Consider the following 21,051-nt stretch of genomic DNA (forward strand, 5'->3'; position numbering starts at 1 on the left):
TAATGTCAGTCCTCTGCACTTCATTTCGGTGCACCAGCCTCTAAAACATGTTCCTGGGGATTTAAGGAGAGAGAGAAAGAAGTCTGAAATTGCTCTGTGTTCATTTTATTCTGAACAAAATCAATTCAGTGCACATCACTTCATAATTACGATTTCCAAACTCACAAGTGGAAACTTTCCACAAAGATTTTTTTTAAATGCAGCATAATATTTCTCATATGGACTTCAATCATAGCAAACCAGTGGTCTATAATTCATTTGATTAACATGCACGGTAACACATTTTTACCGCATTACATTCACTGACACTTTGCATTCACATTCACTTACTCACACATTTTGCAGGGGATGCAGCACATTCCTGCTCCATTACCTTTCTAATGCCCCAGTGATGGTGTATATTCTCACTTCCTTTTGGGATCTGCAAATAGGACTTCTCAAATGCTTCGCCAAAATCACACTCTGCTCAGCTGCTCAATGGCTGCAGCAAAATGAACTGCATCTTATGATCAAGAGACACCTGTGACACTTCAGGGCAGCCAATTCTGCAGCAAATGAACTGAAAAACAAATGTTCTAATGTGTAATGTGCCCACAACCGACAGGTGGCTAATAAGAACTGAGGATACACTCAAAATGGCCATATCTTAGCAGCACTATGTGTGTGTGTGTGTGTGTGTGTGTGTGTGTGTGTGTGTGTGTGTGTGTGTGTGTGTGTGTGTACATGTTTTTTCTATCCTGGTGGGGACTTAAACCTGAATACACACGACTCATGGGGACTTGTGTCACCATAGGGACTGAAATTGAGGTCCCAATGGGGAAACAAGCTTTTTTTCTGCTGGCAGGGATTCTGATATCAGCGTTGTGTTTGCTGTGCAGGTGTGTGTAGACATTCAGTCCTGGGAGTTCGCTGTCAACACTATGGATGACAAGAATCTGCTTTTCCCTCCCAGGTGAGTAACTGCTGCCATCCGCTGTCCATTAGGAGCTGATGCACCTGACATTTGCATCTCTCTCAGTCTTGCTGTTCATTCACTCTCTTTCTCTTTCCCTCTCTGTCACTTCTCATGTGGCATGCATCCAAAGCATGAAAAACAGCCCATGACAGGGATCTGTTAACATTTTTAATTTTCCCTTTAGTTGTTTAGTAGTTTTTGTGAGCAAAGTCAAATATTTTCTTGACTACTGCTAGTAGTTCATAATACCCAGAATGTGTCTGTGAAGTTTCAGCTCAAATGCCCCACAAATCATTTAATATATAATTTTGAAAATCCCTATTTTGACTCTAGTCTTCAGTGTCATGTCACATGCGTAATATTTTTGTGAAAAACTTGATACATTTTTTGTTTTATTTGATGAATAGAAGTTGAAACGAAAAGCATTTATCTGAAGTAAGCTTTTATTACATAATAATCTCTTTATGGCCGGCAGCCATATCACCCTGGAGCCCAAGTCCAGTTGTCCACTGAAGCTAAGCAGGGCTGAGCCTGGTCAGTACCTGGATGGGAGACCTCCTGGGAAAACTAGGTTGCTGCTGGAAGAGGTGCTAGTGAGGCCAGCAGGGGGTGCTCACCCTGTGGTCTGTGTGGGTCCTAGCGCACCAGTGTGACTATTGGTAGTGATGGGGACACTATACTGTCTATAAGTACCGTCCTTCGGATGAGACGTTAAACTGAGGTCCTGACTCTCTGTGGTCATTGAAAGGTGGGACCTCGGCATCCTGGCTAAATTCGCCCATTGGCCTCTGACCATCATGGCCTCCTAACAATCCCCATATCTGCTGATTGGTTTCATCACTCTGTCTCCTCTCCACCAGTAAGCTGGTGTGTGGTGGGTGTTCTGGCGCACTATGGCTGCCGTCGCATCATCCAGGTGGATGCTGCACACTGGTGGTGGATGAGGAGATAACCCCTGACTATATAAAGCGCTTTGAGTGCCTAGAAAAGTGCTATATAAATGTAAGGAATTATTATTTACTGTCACTTTTGTTCAATTATGCATCCTACCTTCCTTGCTGAATAAAAGTATTCATTAAATATATATATATATATATATATATATATATATATATATATATTGCTGAACTTTTGAATGAAATTAGTGTATGTCAAACTTTGTATGAGGTGCACAGAGTGTGTCACATTTCATGTCTATATGCTGCTATTTGATGTGGACAGATGCTGTGCATCGTATTTTATGAGAATCAGCCACAAGGTGGCACTACAATTGATTTGTAGCTTAGATTTCTAGAATATAAGTTCTTCTTTCTTCTGAATCTTTGATTGTGCTGTTTTTTTTATTCATTTATTCATTCATATTTTCAGTGACAATTTTCTTCCATTTAAATTTCTAAATTTCTCTCTTTTTAATTTGTTCTAAGCCATTTGGTTCAATTCAAATAGAGTTTGGTGTTTAGCACCTGATGTCAGTGGCGGTTTTATTTGGTCATACTGATATGCACTAATGCATTTATGGTAAGGGTACATACTTGTATAGCAATATGCAAAACCATAAACGAATGAATTATGTAATAAATTAGTCTTAAAATATAAACATATTTGCACTTCAGTTAAAAGGTTTGGGTAAGATTTTTGTTTGTTTCTTTTTTTGAAATAATTCTCTAATGCTCACCAAGGCAATTCATTTGTTGATCAAAAGCTATTTTTTTGTGAAACACTGATGCAATTTAAAAGGATAGATCACCCAGAAATGAAAATGTGATGTTTAGAATTTGATGTTCATAGCAGATAAACATCAAATTGGCATTTATGGGTGAACTCTCCTATATGATAACTATTTTCAATTTGAAATCATTTATAAGTTTATTTTTCCTGTGATGGCAAAGCTGAATTTTTAGCAGCTGTTACAGACAATACTTCAGAAATTATTCTAAAATGCTGATTTGGTGCTTTTCTTATTGTCGTCAATGCTGAAAACAATTGTGCTGTTTAATATTTTTGTGGAAACCATGACACAATTTTCAGTATTCTTTGATGAATATAAAGTTCAAAAGTGTACAATTTTGTACTAGAGGCTTCAACATAATTATATGAAGTAATAGTATTAAGTAAAACGTTTGAAGGATTTGCTATTTTGTGTGAAAGAGACGGGTGCTCTTTGAAAGAACGAGGAGGTGAAGCCACAATCTAATCCTGTTTCCCAGTGGGTTTGTGTTTACAGTCCTGTTGCTTTGACAACAACTCTCGAGATGAACCAAACAATCCAGGATTGTGTCAAATCAGCAAATCCAGCAACTCACTTGTCCACAGATGAAAAACAGAGTTCACCCGCCAAATCATCTGTATCCACAGGAATTATTCCTTCAAATCTGACAACTGTAGTCATTCACTCCACTTTTCCAGGCAGCTTGGACCTCGATGATTGACGTATGCGGCTATATTTGTTCTTTAGAGCCGGAGGGGGAAGAGAAGCGGCAATCTTCTCAGGACACTCATTAGATTGAAGGAAATTCTTGGAAGAAGAGAACAAGAGAGCAGAGAAACTGGAACAGAAGAATAGTTCTGAGGGAAGGAGAGCGAGAGAAAGCAAGAGTGAGGGTGGCCTCCGTGTAAGGCTGCATTCACTCTGCCATCCTCTTCTGAAAGAGCCAGACTTGCTCAGACTGTAAGGAGCTCTTTATTCAGCCACAGGTCTGTGTGTCTCTGTACCTCTAACTGGTTGTTGGGGTGCTCATAGCAACATGTTTAATTCACATTCAAATTGGCCTCCAAGGCGTCATTGTGTTCTTTTAGAGTACTTCAGATTTTTTTTTCCTAAAAAAATGTACGTTATAAAGAAGAAGGGAGAGAAAGACATCTTTTGAGTCACAAAATTGAGCATGAAGTCCCCAGGATTTATTTATCACCCCATTGCACCCACCTCAGATCCATTGAGAAGAATGTGATGGGAAGGTTTCTTCCCGTCACAAGAAACAACTGGCATTTCTTTGCATGAATCTGACACTTGTTGCTCTCCTGGGCAGCTCGTGGAGAGATGCAAAAGCATGAATGTAAAACCTGGATGGTCCGAGTTCTGTCCAGATTTCTGTACCCTCTTCTCAGACACCATGATAAGAACTTAATAATGATCTGGAAGCGCCAGCTGAGGACAGGTGGACAATCTGATTTGCCTTTTGAGTAATTTTGGTCCCTCTGGGACACCAGTCCTGAGTCTTGTTACATTTGAACCAACATAATTGAGTTAGCTCTTCCCTGTATAATATTGCATCAAACGTGTATTAAATTATGGCTGTAAAGCAATGACCACAGACACTCCAAGAGGAATACACTGAAAACACCCACCCACACACAGCCCTCAACTCCACAACGAATCAACTGTTGAAACAATGACCACCTGTGATCTTTGAATTACATTTGACCCACAAAACATTCAGTTAAAAATATTAACATTAAAATTCATTGAACATTAAAGGGGTCATGAGATGCTTTTTTAAAGCTCATTATTTTGTGTATTTGGTGTAACAGAAAATGCTGACACGCTTTAATGTTCAAAAAACACATTATTGTAGGTCCTCTATGCCCCGCCTCTCTCAAGCGTCGTTTTCTAGAAAAGTCCCTCCTTCCAAGTGCAGTCTGCTCTGATTGGACAACTGACCCATTGCATTGTGATTGGCCAAACACTGCAAAAACTCGTTGTAAATGTAACGCCCCTTTCCATAATTACGAGTTTCATCTTTCAAAATAAATGTAAAAACAGTTAATAATGTCCTACACCTTAGTTTTACCATCAGTTCAAGCCGAAAGAGGAACAGAGTGGTGTGACAGATACAGTAATGAAGCTCGTATGACTCAACTGTGTGACACTGTCTCTCTCTCTCTCTCTCTCACACACACACACACACACACACAACACGCAAAACTCTGCATTTGAACATTCAATAGCAAATACTTAAACTAATAACAAAACATACTTCCAGTAGCTGATTCAGAAGCGCCAGATTGTTGTAGCAAAGTCAGAATTACCTCCTCTCCTAGGTTCACGAAACGGTCTTCCATAAAATGCGTTGCTGTTCTGTTGTAAGTAATCTTAAAGGTTCCTAAATGCATCTACTTTCTGAAGGCCAAATAAAGTGCTTTTGCCTAGATACACACAGCATCTCTCTGACATGAATGCTTCAACACTAACTGCAGTTACTGAAACCAAGCTTTCTTTCTTTGCGTGAACATTTGGGTGCCATTATACAAAAATTCCACATAGTGACAAAGACATGTGGGGGCGTGTTTGAATGAGCTGTTTTAGGGGGAGTCTTAGCATTTGGCAGAGTCTTAAATTTGGTAAAGAATATCTCTTTGGATTTGAGATTTTGGAACTTTACAGATCTTCTTTATGCACCAAGAGCTTGCACACTCCAAAGAGAAAGTAACAGTTTAAACCGCATCATATCACCCCTTTAAAATAACATTGAAATGTTTGGTCCCAAACTTATTGTGCAATATTTTGTGTATAAATATGATGTTATTATTAATATTAATTTTGACAGAAGATTCTTATGTTCACCAAGGCTATACATTTATTAAATAAAAATACAGTTTGGTCAAAAATAAGTGCTAACTCGTCCATCCAGGTGGTTTAAAGACACCATTAATGAGAAAAGAGAGAAAATCGGGTCCCAAACTGCATTATGCACAAACAAAATGATAAATAATGCATTCATAATAATAACTGTATATATAACTTGAATAATAAATGCACATGATGTCCTTTTTTAACTTTAGGCATTTCATAGTATCTAATGTATTTTATAACGAATTTAACCAATTTCATATTTCACAAATAAACGATCAGTTTTATAGAAGCAGTCAATATTGACCCTATTTTTGCTCATGGCAACAAATCCATTCATTCATTTTGTTGTTGTACTACTGCTGTAGGTTTCTGATAGAAAATAACCCCAGGTTTAATTCTTATGGAGAACGGAGGAGCTAGAAAATTTAAGATATTTCTGAGTCAGATTTCTTTTTAAAATGTGTGTGTGTGTGTATATAAATTTTTTTTTTTTTGACATTCGTCAATGTCACAAACACTGTTAAAGTAGCTATAAAACGTTTCTTGCACTTAATTTTTAACGAATGAATATAAAATAATTTCAAGACAATAGAAGGGTTAATTCACTACAAATGACACAAAATCAATCCATCCCCGTCAACACTAAGAGCCCCACGTTATCCCCCCGCAGCACCCTGGGAACGGACGCCCTGGTCTCCGCTCGGATGGAGTGAGTGATGGTGGAATTCGGAAGTCTTGAGCGTCCGGGAGTAACGGAGGCGGGGCGGTGCGGGTCCAAGAGAGACTCGTCCACCGAAAAGAAACCTGCATGAGGGGGGAAAACGAGTGCGAGGGAGGAGGAGGAACAAGAAGAGAAGGGGAAGCAGCGAAAGAGTGCAGGAAAACCAGACGGGAGAGCGAAGAGAGAGAATGAGGGGAGTGCCTGCGTTTGCAGCGGATTAACAACTGCGCAATTTCCAAACGCGCATCTTCTCCTCAGATGAAACTCAAAGTGGACATGAGGGACTCGCGCCGTGGCACCATCCTCGCCTGGCCGAAACCGCACCATCATATTAGTAGACCACAGAGAAGTCGTGAGATGCCTGCGTGCGTTTTTTTTTTTTTTTTTTTTTTTTTGTGGGGAAGACTCTGGAACAATTTTGCGCGCTGATGTTTGTGTCACATCATCTCCTCTTACAGTGGTTTCATAACGCAGCTGCGCCGACATTTTACAGTGTGCGATTCAAATGTGCTCATGTATGACATGATGAAGGTGCAGGCGGATCGCGCGCCGCGCCGTCCATTCACCGCGCGAGGTGAAAGAAACTACGCAGTTGCTTATTTAGCTTGCGTTTTTACAATGAGGACATGCAAGATGAAGAAGAAGCCACCTCCCAGTTTGACACTCCGTGCATTAGCAGGTAAAGACAGACACTTTCTGGACTTTATGCACCACGTAAACACTGCATATGGATTGAGCATATTAAACCTGTTATATTCTAACAGCCGTTCGCGCTGCAATGAGTCACTAGGTGTGAAATGCAATGAAACGTGTCCGGCGGCGTGGGTTCATTTCTGAAGCGTGATTAATTCCCGCTTTTGATTTAATCGCATCTTGCTGAAATTCAGTCATTTTTGTGTCTGTTGCAAACAGAAAGTGAGCGTGGGTTTCCATATGAGTGGTGGATAAAGTTGCCCACCCTTTACCAGTAATACGGGTGAGATCATAGTTAATGTGAAGATTGTGGGAGTTTAATATTGCGCAATCGTCTGGTATAGAAATACTCTTGGGAATGTAGCACAGTGCATTTTAGTAATAATCAGTGCAGATCTCGCAGATGTAAAAACGTTTGTAACTCAAACCGCGCTGTAAGTGAGGGTTTCACATAGTTAAGTGAGTAAATGTCAGAAAATCGCTGAATGGGATTTGGGCCTGGCCGTGGGCGCTCAAGGGTGTCGCATTTTCTGTCGGAAATGTCATGTGGTGAAGTTGTGGCGGGATCGGAGATTTTCCAGGAAGAACGTTTGAATTTTTTATGTGCCATGTTTTTTCTCTTCCTCTCTTCTGCTGACTGTACGTCGCCGCCCCCTTTTTTTCTTTCTGTGTTCCCGTGTGTGACCGCAGGGGGGCGCTGCAGCTCCACGGAAAGCGCCTCCCATCAGAGCCTCTAGATTCTGAGAGCTGCCACGCTTTTGGGAAGTCATGGCGGCTGTTAATCTTCAGTTAAAGGTGCACTCAGTCTTTTTTTCCTTCCTAATTAAAGTTTTACACCGTATAAATAGTGCTTTTTGAGGAATATGCTTTAAATTGATGTATGCGCATATCCACTGATATTAGTCTAATAGAAAAAGCTTTTTATTCTACTACATGGAGTGGGTCTCCACAATGGTGATATCACGTGAGCAGTTCACAACCCCAGTTAATAATAGAAATGTTTACTATTACTTCATATAGCACTTTCAGCACAAGTACACAAAGGTCACAGCTGCAAGCTGTTGTAATGTGTGTGAAAGTTTAGTAGCAGTGAATCAAACAGCAGCCATTAATGTGTGAGGTAGAAAAAATAGAAAACAAACAGCTTTACTCTGGAACAACAGCAGTTACTAAACAAAAATGTCATGCATTCAGGTATATGGGTGTTACTATTCAGTCTAAACAACTCAAGAGTAGGGCATACAAGTCAAAAACATCATTTGGAAGTAGCCTAAACAAAATACAAAATTATATTGTGAACAGTAAGCCTAAATGACGCTTACCTAAATGACTTAATTCAGCTTTTTTGTATTCCTACTTGGTATCAAAACGAAATGTTATTATTACATAAAGCAGGCCGTGAAAATCGAATGATTAAGTTTTACACTAGTTGTATTTTTGTAACACCTTTAAAATGACTGTAATACAGCATGGAAAGTATAAAGATTATATATGATACTATATTATAGATGCCACTCATCCATCATCTAGAATTCTGAGTTTCCCGCTTGTAAATATGACTTTGCTCAGTCATTCATGTTCTGGTTATTACCCATTTGACCTGTGGCCTGTATCATGAAGCATGTTTCAGTTTTTTAGCAGGTAAGTTCGTGTTTAGTTTGAAGAATCTCTAAGTTTTCGGGCTTAAGAAGGTGGGTTGCTTTTGAGCAGGTTTCGTCACCATGGTAATTTACGGCTACCCTGATCCTGAACAGGGTTTATTCTGAGTTAGAGATCACAGATCAATCAGCTCTGAGAAAATTAACATGTTTTTGATGCAATAAAACCTACACTACAAATTAAAGTTTATAGTGATAAAATTGTGTGTGTTTGTGTGTGTATTTGTGTGTGTGTGTATATGTGTATATATTATTATTATTTATTTATTTTTTGCTTCTAATTGTTTATTATATTTATATTTTGTACATTATAATTGTGTATAGTTCATTTAATATATTCCTATAATTAATTCTGAGTTAAAAATTAAAATAAAACTGATGAAGCTTGTTTTTTTTAAGCTCTTTGTTATATAAATGAAGTTCAGCTGATTCACTTGCATTGCTATAGTACCCAGTAGCTGCCTTCTCAAACTTTCACTGCAGCAGTGATTATTCCTGCCTTTGTAAATGTGTTTTAGTTCATGCTATTTTTTCATAAGAATCTCTTCATCTTCAACAGAGAAGTGAATTGCACTGACTCTGGTGAGAAGTCAGTCTGTCATGTTCCGTGTGATTGGCTGTTAGCTGCACGTGTCACACTTTCCAGTGCACGCTCCTCACAAACTCTGGAACAAATCTGATTTGACAGAACGTTTATACTGAGCTTTGTGCAACAGCAGATACTGATCTAAACCAGGCTGGGTTTGTCAGGTTTTGTCAACTCAAAATCTACTCTGCAGCTCTGTTTGTTCATTTCACTCCGTGCCACAGGCCAATGGTAATTAAGATATTTTCAACTCTACTTGAAGTGGTTCTCAACTTATTTTTCTTTAGGATGCAGATTTCATAAGTTGCCCTAACCCCACATATGTTTATAGTTTTAATTTTATTGTTTAGTTAAGTGCCATTTTTAGCATTTAGCATTTTCCCCTTTGCTTTTTTTGAACCAGAACAGACTTGTGTCACTTTACCATCAGTTGAGGTTCATTGACAGAACCGTCATCACAAAACTCTTGAGGCTTATGTCACCGTCAGTGTTTCTCTTTTTTTATGAGTGCTTTCTGATTTTACTTCACAGTTCAATTACACTATTATTATTATTATTATTTATTTATTTATTTTTTATAATAAATCAAATTCTGCTATCTAGGTCACTTTGTAAATGTGAGAAAATCTACATTTGAAAATCAAATCTCTTATTGTATCTAGAGGACACTATATCCCTATGAACATCAAAGTAATTCATCGTTGTTTTGCCTTACATTGCTATCCACACTTTCATACTAGCTACCTGAACCCTGGTAACCTCACTTCACCTTCCAACCATCCCAAAACCAACAACAACATCTTAGCAAGCACCCTAAACCTTCAGTCCAGCTGCTCTCGTGTCCCTCTAACACCTTCACTATAGCTTCATGCAGGTTTGGGCTCCTGTGTCTTGCTCGTGTCTCTTATTAGACACTTTTTCAATTTATGTTGCAATTTATGCATCACATTCATTTTGGATAGTCATGTTACTTTGTGTTATCATTGAGGGAACAGATCTGTCTGTTACAGTAGCATACCGCTAGATGGCAGCACATGCTCAGAAAATGGAGGCTTGTCAGATGCCAAACATGAAGACAAACAGAACATGCGAATACGGTTGATCATGTGTGCGCAGCAATTAAAATGACACAAGGCACATTGCTTTTGTCTTGTATAATTCCCAGCTTAGTGAAGGATAAAATCCCAGGTCTGTTCTGATGTTCCTGTGGATCACAGGAGAAACAGTGCTTAATGCAAATAAGTTTTGATGGCAAATTAAATAAGATTATCAAAGGGGAAACACAAAATCTATGTGGTTGAAGTGCGGCTTGTTTGAAAAACACTAAGTATTTGCAAATGTTTATATATTTTCTTCTCTGTTGTGTATTCTACAGAGTTTGCAGTTTCACCATGGCTGAGATTTGGTTGGCTAACATGAGAATGTCTCTGGAGGAGTCTAAATCACAGGTCCAATGATACACACAGTGCCTCCTGTCAACCAGTGGATGGAGGTCAAGACGGGTGTCTGGATGTTACCTGTGGCAGAGGGGATGGAGAGGACAGAGGTCAGTTAGCACGACCGTCACATGATCCTTCAGAAATCATACTGATTTAGTGTTTAAAAAACATTTCTTATTATTATCAATGTTGAAATCATTTGTGCTGCTTAATATTTTTTTGTGGGAAGTATGTTTTTTTTTATAGCGGATTATTTGCTGAATAAAAAAAGTTCAAAAGAACCGCTTTTATTCAAAATATATTTTTTTGTACCAATTGCATCCTTACTGAACAAAAGTATACATTACTTTCTTTTAAATCTTACAGATCACAAACGTTTGAACTGACAATGGAAGCCTAAAAACAGAAGTCAGCTATCACATTGTTTAAAAAAAAAGGTTTGATGAGAACATCAAACATGAATACATTATCTAATATTAACTGATGTAACCTTAACGTTAAGTGTTACCATCATTACAGTATGAGACAAAGTCACTTACTTCCTTATATGTGCAAACTATATCCAGTCTTTCAACTTTTATCTTAACCAGAAAAGTAAACCGGTTCCTATTTGTTCCCAGTCTTTGATGTGATGTAAGGATCCGTTTAGCAGTGTTTACATGCACCAAACCACAGGAACACACAACCAGTTCATCTGCCTTGAAAATGAGTCCCACCTTAATAGGATGACTGAGACAATTTCACAGCTCAAATACCAAAATATATATTGAAGAATTTAAGTGTGCTTTAAAGGGGCCATGAACTGCCTTTTACATCAAAAAAGATCATAATTTAGAAGTAACAGGCTATTTTCTGTCCTGGTTTGAGCCCCTCATGGGAATGCTCTGTTTCAATAGGTGTGGCGCTTTGTAGATATAATAACAGACAAAGCAATAGTGACCATGTAATAAAAAGTTACTCACACTGTTGTAGTGCGACATTACTGTCAGATCCAATACAGTCTCACTGCATTGTCTTTTAGTTTTATTCTTTCTGAAAAGCCTGCGTCGAATTGTGTCTTGTTTGTAAACGAATCCGCGGTAAAGTAAAGTGAATAAAGGACCATGTTTTTACTGACGCGATCAGGATCTTCATTAAAAATAAAATTCATCCACTCTTTCCTAATGTTAGGATCAGAAGGAAGGCAATGCAAAGACAACTTTTTTACAACTTGGCACTAAACAGTGTCTTGCTGTCTTCTGAGCCATTTTTATCGTTTGGTTTTTGCATAGACCTGCATTTGCATCTCTTGTTATTTAAATTAAATGTGTGATTCGGTGGGCGGGGCTAAACAGGCATTGATGTAGAAGCAGACCTTGATCTTCTTCTGCGGAGGCGGGGTTTAGCCACACTATTATGTCATAAACTGTCGTTTTGGCAGATTGGCTACAATATACGCTGTTTTTTGACTAACAATAAAGTTTTGAGTTCTGAAACTTACAGGACATTTTTATATTACAATGACCTCTTATGTGTCAAAAGATCAAGGGAATTTAGATTTCTCAGATCATGAACCCTTTAACCAGTTCAGTGTTGTCTGTGATGGTGTTGATGGATACGTTGGTGATGGATTCATGGCATTGGATTTTAAGTTTCATTTCTGCTGTTCTTGTGCCATCAGAGGAGAGCTGATACCGTTTTTGTACCTCTCAGTTTGTTCTCAGTGGCTGGTGTTCAGTGAGGTCTCTAAGTGCAGTCTGGGGTTTGTATTACAGTGATTGATTTATTTAATGATGTAAACCATGCAGAAAGCTCTCATGGATGTCTGTCTGCTATCCTTGTCTCACTTACTGTTTCTGATTGAGTAGATAGCGTGTATGTGTGTGTGTGCGTGCCCAGACTTTGTGTGATTATTTTATTCATCATTTACTCACCCTCATACCAAACATGTAAGACTTTCTTTCTTCTGTGGAACACAAATGAAGATATGTTTCAACTGTTTTTGTCAGTGTGGTCCAAAACCACCACTGTATGGACAACAAAAAAATAGATAGATAGATGTTTGTGTTTCATGGTAGAAAGTCATACAGGTTTGGAATGGGTTTCTTAACATTAAACGGTGAACTCAAATACATTCTTTTGTAGAAACTAGTTCTGGAAGTGGGTTGGTATGGCCACCATGTTTTATTAGCAGTTTCTACAACCCGAATTCCGGAAAAGAGAGTTCGTGAGTTCGTGGTCGTCTTTGACGTATTTTTCGTTTAATGATGCGGCGAATGTTCTCTATAGGTGAAAGATCTGGACTGCAGGCAGGCCAGGTTAGCACCCGGACTACGACGAAGCCATGCTGTTGTTATAGCTGCAGTATGTGGTTTTGCATTGTCCTGCTGAAATAAACAAGGCCTTCCCTGAAATAGACGTTGTTTGGAGGGAAGCATATGTTGCTCTAAAACCTTTATATACCTTTCAGCATTCACAGAGCCTTCCAAAACATGCAAGCTGCCCATACCGTATGCACTTATGCACCCCCATACCATCAGAGATGCTGGCTTTTGAACTGAACGCTGATAACATGCTGGAAGGTCTCCCTCCTCTTTAGCCCGGAGGTCACGGCGTCCGTGATTTCCAACAAGAATGTCAAATTTGGACTCGTCTGACCATAAACACTATTCCACTTTGAAATAGTCCATTTTAAATGAGCCTTGGTCCACAGGACACGACGGCGCTTCTGGACCATGTTCACAAATGGCTTCCTTTTTGCATGATAGAGCTTTAGTTGGCATCTGCTGATGGCACGGCGGATTGTGTTTACCGACAGTGGTTTCTGAAAGTATTCCTGGGCCCATTAAGTAATGTCGTGGACACAATCATGCCGGTGAGTGATGCAGTGTCGTCTGAGAGCCCGAAGACCACGGGCATCCAATAAAGGTCTCCGGCCTTGTCCCTTACGCACAGAGATTTCTCCAGTTTCTCTGAATCTTTTGATGATGTTATGCACTGTAGATGATGAGATTTGCAAAGCCTTTGCAATTTGACGTTGAGGAACATTGTTTTTAAAGTTTTCCACAATTTTTTTAAGCAGTCTTTCACAGATTGGAGAGCCTCTGCCCATCTTTACTTCTGAGAGACTCTGCTTCTCTAAGACAAAGCTTTTATAGCTAATCATGTTACAGACCTGATATCAATTAACTTAATTAATCACTAGATGTTCTCCCAGCTGAATCTTTTCAAAACTGCTTGCTTTTTTAGCCATTTGTTGCCCCGTGCCAACTTTTTTGAGACCTGTAGCAGGCATTAAATTTTAAATGAGCTAATTAAGTGGATAAAAGTGTAAAATTTCTCAGTTTAAACATTTGCTACGTTATCTATGTTCTATTGTGAATAAAATATTGGCTCATGTGATTTGAAATTCCTTTAGTTTTCATTTTATTAAAATTTAAAAAACGTCCCAACTTTTCCGGAATTCGGGTTGTATTATAACAGTATCTGGAATTATTTGTGAATAACAGCAGCTTTCAGAAACTGTCTGTTCTGAACCTGCTTGACAGGATTGTCTGTCTTATCACTCTCTCCAGGTAAAGACTGTTAGCCTCACAAGCCAATGTTTTGAGTATCAGCAGTAATTTTGGCTTAAGTAAGGGATAATGTACATCCAGCCTGTCGTTCTCGCAGAATAAGGAATCAGGACCCCGATGCGACTACTTGCCACAAGTAAATAATTAGACGCAAAATATTGATTTGAGTTGAAATATTTGAACCTTCCATGAACACAGCAGTTGCGAGCAAGCGGCATGTTCAAACTAGACGGGCGTTTAAGGGAAATGGTGCAGTCAAACCACTTATTACACAACATTTCATCACATAAATAATTACGGCAATAAAAGAATTAAGACGAATATGTTTTAAAATCTTACCAGTTTGTTAGTTCTCTTATAATCAATTACAGTGTACAAAACATTCAAAGCAAAATGGCAGCAGCTGCGTTTGCATTAGGGCTGTGAATCTTTGGGTAGATAGCGATTCGATTCTATTCATGATTCATAGGTTTTCGATTCGATTCAAGAACAGTTTTTGCAAATTTAGAACGATTCAATTTTATTCGATTCATAATTAAATTAAATTCGATTCGATTATAACGATTCGATTCTGCGTTCTTTAAGTGCATTCACAGGATTATTTCAATGCTTCCCCTAAATTCTTTAAATGCTTAGTTAGGGGGCAAATTACACAGCAGCCTTTAAAAAAAAAAAAAAAAAAAAAACTTTTGTCCATTGTTAGATGCTAGTTTAATGGTGCTATGGCATGACATGGCATACGTAAAAATGTATGTAAGCCAAGATTTTAAAAAAGAGCTTTTAAAGTATTATCAACTAACATTTTGTCACACCAGGGGCGTAGCCATCATTTCTGAAGTGACAAATGTCAAATAAAATCATTTTATGTATGTAGCCTATGTATTTTCATAATTATTATTATTTTTATTTATTTATTTATTTATTACAATGAATTCTGTTTCCCTCATATTTTCGGTTCATCAGCATTGTTAAAACACATTTATCATTCAAAGGAACTGTGCATATGATTTAGACACTTTCTGCTCCGTCCATGCAATAAATACGCAGCTTTCGACTGCTCAGGTAATGCGATTCATTCGATTCTTAGCGTTTTAAATTGATTACTGTCCGAGATCGGCGACTCATGATTCAAAAATCATGTTTCAAGATCGATGCTTATGAATCGTCAGGGTTTGTAATTAGGGCTGGGATAAACGATTATTTTTTAAACGATTAATCTAGCGATTATTTTTTTCGATGCATCGATTAATCTAACGATTAATTTTTCGGGCCGATTCGATTTCGATTATCTCCCCATTAATTGACTACTAACAATTTATACATGTTGATTTACATATCTGAATGAAAAAAACATGAATTCCTTAACATTGCAATATATGTTTATTGCTCTTAAAATTACAAAATAAAAGACTGACTAAGAATGCATTACTTTGCAATTGTATAGAGCATAGCATTCAATAAAACCTTGAAGCCTTGAAAACACATAGCTTACTGAAACAAGCTTACTGAACTCATAGGGCCTAGCTTACTGAAAAAAAGTTCTTCTTTCAGATGAAAATAACAACAACTTGATGTCTAGCATTCAATAAAAATAGGGCTTTAAGCTAATACAGAGAGTGCTTTTCCAAAATAAAAATAAAAAATTTAACAGTGGGAGCCAGCAGCCTGTCATGGAGAAAAAAAAATCTCCGATTGCTCCACGTGAAACTTTGGCGTTCCGCCCTTTTTCTATCGTGTCTAATGATTTTGGTTAATATTCACGAGGGATGGGGGAAGAGAGAGAGAGAGCGCTCGTGTAATTTGAAGACTGTGAGTGAAACTGCGCGTGAAACTTTGGTGTTTCGCCCTTTTTCTATCGTGTTTAATGATTTTGATTTTGCACAAGGGAGAGAGAGAGCAAGAAGCGCTTGTGTTGTTTGAAGACTGTGAGTGCGCGCGCAGCCGGGGCTCTCTCTCGTACGCGCTCTGTCACTGTCACTCACCGATCAAATAAGGCTTTGACTCCCGCCAAAAAAAAGATCAATGCAGAAAAACCCCTGGATTGGTTATATAACGTTGGACAGAATGTTGATCCGGCCATCGCGTATATTCAGCGCACATAAGGTAAACGTTTTGCAAACGTTTTTTAGAGAAATAAAAACAGGTCGACGAATCGATGCGCATATTTTGCGTCGACGTATTTTTTGCGTCGACGTCATCGATGACCTCGACGCGTTGTCCCAGCCCTATTTGTAATCGATGCATCGAGAAAACGAGTGAATCGTTACACCTCTAGTTTGCATGAAACGAGAACGAGTCCGCCATACCAAGATGACATAATTAAACAACTGTACACCATTTTGAATTGGGTTTTAATATTTTATTCGCAACGCTTCCACCAAGAAAAAAAATAGTTCAAGTAAGAGTACAGCACCGACTGCTGTTACCCGGATTTCCCTGAGTTATTAGCTTTTACAGGTTGTTATCCAGGGATAACATACCTCGGAATGTCGCGACTGACCAATCAGAATCAAGTATTCCACAGAGCTGTGTAGTAATGTGGATTAAGTTATGAAGAGACTGTTGTGTAATGTTTGTGCCAGTGTATTATCGGAGAGAAAACTGTAGCATTACAATAACCCAGTATGTGATTAATGTATATGTGAAATGGAAGGCGCTGAGAGAGTGTGTCGTCTGTGGATTAGATAGGAAGCTGTTGTATGTTAACTGGGAAGTGAACTAGATTGTGTGTGAGGGTTATTGCATTGTTTCTGGTAAGCGTGTGATATCATGCTGCTGTCGGGACATTTTATCAATCACCATGACGAGAATGTCAATCACCTGCTGTCCCTGCGCAGCAGTCTTCTGTCTTCACAGTGTCACCTTTGGACATGCATCCCTCTCTCCTTGGATGTCTTGATTGACACATAACTCTTCCCAAAGCTAGATATCAGCTGGAGCAAGACAGAGCCACCATTAGAGTTGTTCTTTTCTTATATACTGTTATATATAATATACTGTTGTATATTCGTAACCTTTTAAAATTATTTTAGGTTTTACTGTTTGTGTATAATTTATTTAGCCCCAAAATTTTATACAATTTGTGTATATATTTGTGTATATATAATTGTGTATATATAATTTGTGTATATATACACATATACATATATAGCTTATCTGTGTTGGCCTGGGCTGCATTTCACAAAAGCATTGTTGGCCAATTTATGTCTGTGGTTTCTATAATCTACTACTATTAATATAGATAGATGGATAGATAGATAGATAGATAGATAGATAGATAGATAGATAGATAGATAGATAGATATTAATTTGCTATTCATTTAGCATATTTTCATGTCATGCCCAATAACAGCTGACTTGATTGTATAGTTTTGATAGAAAGATGGAGAGGATGGAAGGGAAATAAACTAATAAAGAAGAGTGATATTAGCTGAGTCAGCTGTAGGAAGTAGTGTGGGTAGATATCCTGTGCACACCTCCTCACAGTGAGGAGAAAAGAACATGATGTCACTCTGAGGAGAATGAATGGGCTGATGTCTCACATGCAGCCCACCTGCTGAAGGGGTGTGTGTGTGTGTGTGTGTGTGTGTGTGTGTGTGTGATGAGACTCACTACCCAGTGATATTGAAGAGGAAGAGTGTGTGAGACTTGACGATGAGAAGGAGTGAAAAGCATGAATAAGCTGCAGAGATGACTGGCAGTGAGGGAGACTTCATTCTTTTTGTAAGTTTGACTTTTTGTATGAGTGTGTGTGTGTGTGTGTGTGTGTGTTCAGTCTGACAGGTAACACATAAATGTTTCCTGTGTGTATATGCTCTGTGTGTCCTGAGGGGCTTCTGGGTTTGTGTGTAAATGTTCCTGAACATAGGAAGTGATGTATGCCTGAGGCCCAGCTAACCATGAGAAGGATGAGAGGAGCGAGGAACACAGGTGCAGGAGGCCCTGCAGGGGTGAAGGGACAGAGAGAGAAGAGGGGTTAAATAACACTGTCAGTCTCTTTAACAACTTGAATAACAGCAGAACATGGAAAGAAATGGTCTCTTAGTTAAAGATTTAGTTATGTTTTTGATGCTCAACAGTATCCATCTGAATTAATTAATTGCGCCCAAGACATTCTGTTAAATATCTCCTTTTGTGTCCCACTGAAGACAGAACGTCATTCGAGATTGAGGGTGAGTTAATGATGATGATTTTCACTTTTGGGTGAACTATTCCTTTAATAAGTTCACCTCATCATCATGTTCACTGAGGGAAGGTGATAAATGGGGATGTAAGAATCAAAACCTTCTTCTCGCCCTCCACCTCTTTTGAATGAAAGGAGCTAATCTAAGCCCACCCCCACCCCACACGCAGTCATTGCTCTCAGCTCTTTGTGTACCAGGCCTTTGTGTTCAAGAGGCCCTAACAGAGAGAAAGACAGAGAGAGAGAGAGAGAGAGAGAGAGAGAGAGACAGAGCACTTAGAAGACGGAGGAGAGACTGACTGTTTTGTGATCACATGTTAAAACACACCACTGTAATTTCCCCCCATGCTGCCATGCACTTTATCAAGGACACTGCCAGAATTTGACTGTGCACAAGAACCGAAGCCTCACAGTGAACGCTGCACACATACACGTGTCCCCTGCATAACCCCAACACAAACAGACATTACCCAGATGCTGCTGCACCAAGTGAAATCAATCATGGCCTGTCCACTTCTCCACCTCTGTCTCTTTCTTTTCTTGTCTGTCTTTTATTCACCCCTCTACAGTATATTTTCTGGCATGACAAATAACAGCACATTTGTGTTGATTGTTTGAGGTTGGTAAAATTTAATTTATTATTGATGATATTTTTTTGGTCTATTATTATCACCAGGACTGTATTTATGTGAACAAAAATACAGTAAAAACAGTAATTTAACAGTAAATATTATTGCAATATGAGATAAGTGTTTTCTATTGTAATATATTTTAAAAGTCATTTGTTCTTGTGATTAGGAATAAAAAAGCTAAAAACTCTGTTCAGTTTTACAAAGCCTTCATTATAATGCACAGAAAAAAAAAACAGCCTGTTATTTCAGCAAATATTTGAACAGCGTTAAGTTAAACTTTTATATATCATTCAATGGTAATATTTAGAGATCAGTCATTTTTTATGTTTTTACTCAGTCCGTGTAATAAATGCATGATATAACCGGTTGCAGGGCTGGCCAAAATTGAAAAAAACATCACATTTTGACTTAGGGCTGGGCGATATGGAGCAAAAAATATATCTCGATATATTTTGCTATATCTCGATATACGATATATATCTCGATATCTTTACAGGAAAAATAACCCCCCAAAAACTACTGCAAAAACAAATATGCCAAATATTACATGTTTAGGGCCCTATGAAACGTTTTATTTTTTTCTTCACCATATGTTTTATTGTTACCTAATTCTGTGTTTTAGCATGTGTAATTATTTAAATGCATAAAAACAATTTAATTAGTTAAAAAGAAAATTTTTAAATAGCCTTATGTGAAATGTTTTTTCCCTTCAGAAATTCTGTGTATTTAAATTTTTCTGGTTATCAAATGAAGGCATAAAACATTCATTTAATTTATCTTTAATTATTTAAAATTAAGCAAACTTTATTTATTTTTTTGGTAAACAAAGGGGATTTACTATTAAAAATAAAATATGGAAGCAATGTTGTGTGATTATTAATTAAAAAATTATTTTCTTTTCATTTTAATAGTAGTAGCAGTGGGATATGTACATTCTGCTGAACAATAGTAATAGATTTCTGGCAAATACTTTTATTTTGACGGGTTTACCTTTACAGTTCTGTGTATGTGATACTACAGTCTATGATGTGATATATGACGCTAGTTTTACTCAAATCAAACGGTCAAAAGCTCATGAAGTGACTCTCAGAGCAGTTCTGGAGATGTTCCTCATGTGTTCATGTCTTTATTTAGTTAGACGAAAGACGCTTAAATCACCGCGAGCGTCACGCGCGCTTCATTGTGTGTCTAATAGACGAAAACGCGCTTCTGCGCCATTCATTAACACAGACATGCAGAACATGCAGGACACTTTTCCGGCTTAATATTTGCAGATATTAGTCCATATCGCGATTTGATTTAAGTGCAATGACCTACTTTTGATTAATTCATTCAAAATTTGACAAAGTCCATGACATTCAATGTTAAACTGTAAATTCCGTTATGACGACTGGATTCCGCGATTCCGTCCACTTTTTCTGCATCGCAGAAATCATAGGGCCCTACAGTAGACATCTGCCTGCTGTTCGCCCGACGCCTTAAAACTGAAGTATCTCCATATAATGTCAAAATCCATATCGTGTTTAAAAAATATCTCGATATATTTTAAATATCGAGATATCGCCCACCCCTATTTTGCATTATTCCTAGCTCGAGCCAGATCTGAAAATTTCACAGCCACTGTGGTCAAATATTGAGATAAACTTTATAAAGTATTATCTATTTATATTAAATTAATATATTAAATTGGTATCTTCTCTGAGACCCATTTTGTGACCATTATTGAGCCGATTATTTTTAATCAGCTGGAATGATTCAAGACATTCTACGCTTCACGTGCTTAATGCATTAAAACGGTGTTTTTAAAAGACCAAACTCAGTAAACATATTCATAATAAAGCATTCTTTTCACAGACAAGCAGATGAGTCCATAATAAGAACGCAATGCGATTAATTACGTGTTAAGCGTTTTCCTCCCATAGAAAACCATTGGCCTAAAAGGAAAATGCTTAACGTGGTGTAATACATTAAAACGTGTTTTAAAAAGACCAAACTCAGTAAACATTTTTAATAAAGCATTGTATTCACAGACAAGCAGGTTATGGGTGGAAAATGCTTAA

General features: G+C 38.1%; 1 long non-coding RNA gene and 1 pseudogene across 1 annotated transcript in view; both read left to right on the forward strand.

Moving 5' to 3' along the window:
- The first annotated feature begins 1,422 nt into the window (after window positions 1-1,422).
- Window positions 1,423-1,539, forward strand: LOC132112422 (5S ribosomal RNA; annotated as a pseudogene).
- A 4,674-nt stretch (window positions 1,540-6,213) lies between these two features.
- Window positions 6,214-21,051, forward strand: part of LOC132096905 (uncharacterized) — a 33,357-nt gene continuing 18,519 nt past the window's right edge. Inside the window, exons 1-2 of the long non-coding RNA XR_009422626.1 lie at window positions 6,214-6,925; window positions 10,559-10,729. This is a non-coding gene — a long non-coding RNA (uncharacterized LOC132096905). The remainder of the gene's footprint in view (window positions 6,926-10,558; window positions 10,730-21,051) is intronic.

Source organism: Carassius carassius, chromosome 2, assembly GCF_963082965.1.
Source record: "Carassius carassius chromosome 2, fCarCar2.1, whole genome shotgun sequence".
NCBI classification, from domain to species: domain Eukaryota; kingdom Metazoa; phylum Chordata; class Actinopteri; order Cypriniformes; family Cyprinidae; genus Carassius; species Carassius carassius.